A 7,644-nucleotide genomic window follows, 5' to 3' on the forward strand; every position below is an offset into this window, starting at 1 on the left:
TATAGCAAGTATAGCAAGAATAGCAAGAATAGCAAGGGTCAATTTATGTTTCGATTTTAGAGTTATGTTGTTATAATTATTCATAATTTAATTAATTTATGGAATATTTGAAATTTAAAATTTTACGATAATCGTTCTTAACGAGTAAGTTCTTCAGTCGCGTGAAGTTGAAACACACATTTTATATATTTTGCTATTTAAATATTACAATCACTGCACATTAATTTATACCTAAGTTATGTTTGTTATCGACTTAAGACAATTCGCATCTTTAAGTTAACTGATTGTTTAATTAATTTTTTGTGTATGTATGTAAGTATGTTTTAAGTTATTACTACAGAAATTATAAAGGACAAAAAAATTTCTGTTTCAATTATGCGAATGATTTAAATATTGTTGTAAAGTAGATAAATAGTATTGATTGATAAACTGATAAAGTATGACTGTTTCTTTGTTTTTACACCTATATACAAATTATCATATCCACTAGGGTTCAGTTTTATGTTTTAATTATTACGTTTCGTTTCCGTATATTATTATTTCCTACCATTTAGAATTACTACGTGTTAAATTTTACAATTTTGTTGATAGTATATAACATAAAAGCTTCAATCAGTGTTTTTTACGACGTCGAATTTTTCAAGGTTGATTGCAGACTCACACAAGCAAGTTTTGTTTTTTAAACATTCATTTATGTTTTAATGTTTAGACAATAATTATTAAAATATTATAAGCAAAAAGATATATGTAATATAATATAGTTAAGCTGGTTTCTAGTTCGAATAATACAATAATTCTAAAAGAACTTTACTAAAATATAAAGAACATAGCCAGTATAAAGCAAGCATAAAAATACACATCTAAAATTTATAAATTAAAGTAGTTTTTAATTTTGTTTCTGTTTAGACAGTGTGATGTAAGTAGTGTTGATACTATGGTGTTTTGTCTACATTACTATTGGTCACTTGTACTATTAGTCAAAACGTGACACTTTATAGCCTATAATCTCTATTACAAACGATAAAGATGTTGTTTTTTTCTATTGTTAGCTGTTGTAAAATGTTGTTGACAACAAGTAAAATTCTTTTTATTATAAATGTCAACAAACATGATGATGTAAAAAATATACAATAATTGTATGACATCTATATTGTCAATATGAAGGGCATCATCAAGTCTATTGAAAGTCGTACGATATCTAGGTGAAGCTGATTTATACACATGATAAAAAAATGTCAAAATCGTGCTTGCTTGATGCTTGATGTCTTCATCTGTATTGAGACTTGGAAATTATTATTATTGTATTTATAAATGACTATAAAACTGTTGCGCAGACGATACTTTTTGTATTCTATAGTTTTACTTCAGACATGTGGTTTAAAGCACACTCATTTTTTTTTTAATTTTCAATTTCTATATATTAGTTTATTTTTATTATGTCCAGCAGTGGACTGCAATTGGATGAAATTATGATAATGATGATCATTTATATAATCCTGTACCGAACAACAGCTATTTTTCTTTTCAATACAAACTTTAAATTTATTCCCAGACAATTTAAAAATCGTTTGTAGGATTTTATTATACATGCGAATATCATAACCCAAAAAGTAGACGTTTACTATGCGCAGTCCGAAACTGGAGTTACAATTTTGTTATTCCTTCTCCTGTTTATACTGCGATTATTTCTATTTATCAAACCAATTGATATTTTTGTGAATATATAAATGAATACATTATGACGCAATCGTTAATGTATACCTTATGAAAAACATCCCGCAGGGAGATTCGAGCTCCAAGACTTTAATTAAATCATTAAAGGATACAAAAAAGTTCTTTTATGCAATGCTTATTTGTATCTCAAAAATATCGTTCTTTCAAGAAATCATTTGTTTGGTATAAGATGTCACGTAAAAATCGTCGTGTTCGTATAATATATTTAAAATCTCATTTTTTAAACAATTTTGGATATTTGTGTAAATAATCAGTTTATGTAAGTATTTTCTTTTTATTCTTTATTTATGAAGCCATACACCTATATAAGGTTAAGTCGGCTGTTTATGTAAGTATTTAAAACACACAAAAAATGATTATGTGTGCGTTTTGAAACAAATCCTAACTTCTCTATTTAGTTTTAGAATTGAAACATGAGTTAATTTTATAGTAATCGTCAATTTATATAAGTTTGTATATAATTATGTAGGTTATAACTCGTATGTAGGTAGGATAGGTTAAGATTACAGGTTCTATACAATATTATCATTTGCATTATTTTATATAATATTAACCTAAGATTTTTTTTAATAACAAAAAAGCACAATGAAGAATGGATCATTTCTGTTATTACTTTGTCCGTCAATAAGAAATATAGCACAGCTATTTATTTCAATGACTTGTTTCTTTGTATAATATTGCTGTAAGTATAATAAAGAGCTTAAGAAATAAATTAACAAGTACGTAGCATATCATACGGAGCCTTTTTCCTATAAATACTTGTAGCTAAGATTTACAGGTATATTGTGCTTGTTGAAAAATCATTAAAGTAATGGATTTTTAATAATTTTCAACTTTAACAATAATTAAGAAGATGACTCTCATCCAAACTTATGCCTTGATTCTTGCTAAATTATTTAATGAATCTGCAAACTAAAATTATTATGATTTCGTCATTTTCCGTTCAGTTGTTGTCCATTACTTTATTTATTTACCTATTATTTAAGCCACTTAAAAAAAGAGGACGTTCTCATCTCAATGTGACTGCATTTTGTATGTATTACACCTTTTACTGAGTGTACCGATTTTGATGATTTTTATAATAGAAAGCTGGTGCTTGTCATGTGTCATTTAGATTGTTCGAGACCTGATGAGTATGTACTTTTTGAGTTATCGCTAATAATGCGTTTTTAATCGATTGTTTTATCGAATCGTTGTATTATTTATTAAAGTGACAAAGAGTTATAATGGCTTTACCCGACTAATTGAATTTTAACAACATAAATGTATTATTGTAAGAGAGTAAGGCAAATTAAAAAAATAGACCTTATTATGAGACAGTTAAGATGTCTCTCTATTATTCTTTGGTTTTTATCGTTAAATATTTACATCGTCAATCAATACTGTGCAACTATTATTAATTTTTAAAATAATGAGATGAGAATGTTGATAACAGATATAAATAAGCCTGTTCTATAAGTCAAACTAAGCATTACATTACATGGGGCAATCCATTGTTTTAATTTCTTCTTTTGTATTTTATTCGCTTTTCACATGTCAACAGAAGTCAGAATGGTGTTAAGGTATCCGATGACTCGAAAGCGCGATGCGTCCATCCCCAGGAGTTCTGGTAATCTTACTCACCACACGAACATAATACTACTTGAGACTTGTAATCTTCTGTTAACCAAACCAACATAAAATACAAAAATATTTTGGTTTTTCGGATAACACTGTCACACTATCTTAATTAATTTAATACCTTTATTAAGAAGGTATACAATTGTGAATTACGTTATGGAATTTTATAAAAGCTTAAATCTACCAAATTTTACTTTTATTGTTTTTTTGACTTTTTGTTATACTCATTTGTTTATATCCTTTAGTATATTAATATGAAAATTAATCGAAATTTATATTTACAAATTTTACGCCGAGTTGCACGAAACAAAATTAAAATTTAAGTAGAGATTAAACTAATTTAATCACAAGAATTTCATACAATTCTTGCGATTAAATTAGTTTAATCACTACTTAAATTTTAATTTCTTTTCATGCAACTCGGCGTTAGTCGTTTACAATTAATTACAATATTAGTGGTTAGAAATCGTTTTCTAAATTACATATGGTGTTTTGAAATGAGATAAACAGTCAAATAATATTTTAATTTTAATTATTTAATAAACTTGTTTTTAATATTTTTAAAATGTTTTCGAAACGATGGAACAATACTAATATATCCTTAATTGTAGACGTAAAAAATATTTAAATATTTTGAACATCCTCGTGTGACCTAATTTTGTATCTCATTAATAATACTTATAATTGTCTCCAAAATCTAATCTCTTATCAGATGCAGAAGGACACATTACACCAAGGACATCCAGTTATTTAGTTAAGCATTATTTACAACCGGTAAATATATTAGTCGGTTTTACCCATTTTGGCAAAACATAAATTCTTCTTATTCTTGTTCACAATACATTCCATATTCCGTCTAATTAAATCTGCATGTACCTGTGATGTTTCTTAAAATTATGTTTATTTTTAATAATTTCTAAAAACTTCTATATCTTTTAGGTTCTGTTTTCCCCTGTGTACTTTCAGTTGTATCTTTTAATATTCTTGATAGATATATTTAAAAGTGATCGCCTAATTTAACTCAAGTCCAGTTATAATAAACATTTAATTAATTATAAAAATAATACAGTTTGCGGCTATGAAATTTATAAGTGCTCTATTTTTATTAATGTACATTGATTCTTGTATATCATTCCGGTTCTGCTCAATATGTAGTGGCTAATGTGGGTGTCGATGTCAATTGTTATACTGCCAAAATTTATATTTCGTTTTTACCTATGTGTGTGTGTGATTGATTGTTTTAGTTTTAAAGGTGAGTGATCTGATCACAACAGGTACAAGGGCTGTTAAATTTCAAGGTTAATTGCACATTTTTGGTGTATTATATGGTCGAAGTTTTATGCATCTCTACTAAACATTAAATGATATCTGTTTCTGACATTTTCGTCTTTTTGCATTTCCTTAAATACTCACATTTAAATAACTATGAATGTTGTTTTATTTTAAGAACTAACTATCAAAACGCTAAATTATCTCGAACGACTAGCTCGTTTGCGCTTATTGCCGTAATACTGCTTTGTGCTCCAGGAATTGTGGGTCTGGGTGTGAAATATATACTTATAAGAACATTCATTACAAATGAAATATATATCTATGAATATCACATATATGTATGCATATAATTATACTTTTTAATAATAATAAAATCCTTATGTCATCGATAATAATATCATCAACTGCATTAGTAGCTCAAAGATATGCTTGCATATTTCTTTAACGAAACGTAATAATTTTGCTTATTTATATATATTTTACTACCATTTTGTATTTTTTTTTAATCTAAAGTAGGAGCTTCAAAAAGGAAGAGCTTTATTTGTTTCTCTAAACTTATTTGTAAGTGTTAATTAAAAATAAAATTAGTTAAAATAGTTAATAATTTAATATTTCTTATAAATGTTTATATACACGTATGTATTTATGTTCTGTGAGGATATGTACGCCTGTACGTAGAGGCTCACTCGCAGTATGTACAGAATCCCATTATTTACAAAAAATTAAAAAAAACTGAACCAAAACCAATTTAAATTATAAAAAAAATCCAGTTCTACCGGTTCTTTCAGTAGATGTATTTGTACGGTGTATGTTATATATATTGTACGATCATATATGTATTGAAATAATGTAAAAAACGGCACCGTAATCTTTTGCGTATCCAATTGTACATCTTACTCGAGTTACTTATAACTTTAGTATTTCTTCTCACAGTTGACGATATATTTTAACATAACGGTGGGAGATGTTAGCCAATATCGTCTTTTTGTTAACGTTATTCAAGGTGATTGTGATTTGCTAATATTTTTAAACGAGAAATATGCGTATCGAAAAATTAAAATTTATGATTTAACAGTCATAAAAATTTGTCATAAATTTGACATTAATATATAAAACTAGTGTCAATAACACTTTGATATTGCAATTTAAAGGTTAGGACAAGCCAAAAAAAAGGACTAGAATGCATCTTCTATATTCTATACAAATAAATAAAATTGGAGTGTCTGTTTGTAATATTAAAATAACCACTCTTTACTGCATAATGATTTATACATGATACACATACCGATATAACATTTTTTAAATTTTAGTCTGTCTGTCTGTGTGTCTGTTTGTTCCGGCTAATCTCTGAAACGGCTGGACTGATTTTGACGGGACTTTCACTCGAAGATAGCTGATGTAATAAGGAGTAACTTAGGTACTTTTATTTTAGATTTTTATTTTTTAGTCTGCGAACTGAACAATACTTTTTTTTAACTCCACTCGGACGAAGTCGCGGGCAGAGCTAGTTTACATATGAAAATGTATATGTTTTTTGAGTACAACAATATTTCGTATCATTTCGACGCCAGAAAGTTACCATCGAGAATGACATACAAGCATCACGTTTCGATTAATGTGAGCGGTTTTTACTAAATGTCAATTAATTTGTCTGGTATGAAAAATAAACACGCATGAAATGGTTAAATGAAACTTATAATATAGTAAAATTAAATCTAAAAACTTTTGCTTCAGCCAGTCATATCCCACTGCTCTCCCATAGGCCTTTTTCCCTATGTAGGAGAAGGATTAGAGATTAATCCACCACGCTGCTCCAATGCGGGTTGGCGGATTAAAAACTTTAAAATATTTTTTAAAATGTGTCGATATATTACAAATATAGCTTTTAAATTTTTAAGATAGCGTCTTCATTTTTACTACACGTGTATATGTATTTGCATACATCCAGGATACCGTTGCATATCAACCGGTTTATATACGTTTAATTGCAACAGTTTCGATCTTTGATTTTTAAACTATTTTAATAAATTTAATTTTTAATGAACACAAACAAGCTTAGACAAACAATTTTTGAAATTTAAATTAAGAAAATATTTTATTTACAAAATAGTATGTATTCAAACTATATAAATACGTTATTATGTTTTATTATTATGTTTCATTAAAAAATATGTATGTTTTTGAGTTACAAATATAGCCTATGGTACTGCTATTGATGACATGAGGATTTTATTATTATCAATGAAGAATAATTATATAGGTAGATAGATATATATCTTGAAACCTAAATATTTCATAAACTGGTCATGATTTGCGTCCAAATTTATATTAATTTATAATAACGATACAAACGACTTGATTGATAATATTTTCTGTTATATTTATAGCTATGGAAATTCCTAATGAGACACAACATAATTTGGTATTGTTTTTGTTTAGTCAAAGTGTAAAAAAAATCAATTGTCCTAGAGACATGTAGTCATGTAATTATTTCAAATTTTTTACCTTTTATAAAGTAGTTAAAAATCTTCAAATTGACGATAGTAAACAGTAATAAATAAAAAATAATACTGAGCACATTCACTAAATCCAACACGTTTTATTCTTCAATTATTGACGCTTGGTATTTGTCATTGTTTAGTGAAGAAGAAGGCAGGATAAAAACACTCGTTCCAATCGAAATTAGACACACAACTGAATGCGCGAGGCCGTGTTGGAAACCAGACGCTTATACGAACTGATGATTTTTCTTAGTGTTTATAACAGCACCGATATTACGACACACATTGAAATGAATTGATGTTCGTTGAAAAGCATTTGAATTAGTGACGTCTTCATTTATTATGGTACAAAAAGATTCCCTATTCTTTATTATGAAGTAAACTTTTTATTGACACAGATAAATCTGTTCACATCAGGGATAAATAAGAAATTTAGAATTAATTAGTTGTATAAAAATATAATTATATTAAATGTTACAATAAAATAATATTGTTTAGCTACATTGGAGAACAGCGA

The 7,644-nt window shown here is 27.2% G+C and overlaps 1 protein-coding gene across 1 annotated transcript in view; it reads right to left on the reverse strand.

Annotated features, from left to right (window-relative positions):
• Positions 1-7,382, reverse strand: part of LOC123655308 — a 33,056-nt gene extending 25,674 nt beyond the window's left edge. The window contains exon 1 of the mRNA XM_045591119.1: positions 7,132-7,382. The gene's annotated coding sequence lies outside the window, so the exon portion shown is untranslated. The remainder of the gene's footprint in view (positions 1-7,131) is intronic.
• Between the last annotated feature and the right edge of the window lie 262 nt (positions 7,383-7,644).

Source organism: Melitaea cinxia, chromosome 7, assembly GCF_905220565.1.
Source record: "Melitaea cinxia chromosome 7, ilMelCinx1.1, whole genome shotgun sequence".
In the NCBI taxonomy this organism is placed as follows: domain Eukaryota; kingdom Metazoa; phylum Arthropoda; class Insecta; order Lepidoptera; family Nymphalidae; genus Melitaea; species Melitaea cinxia.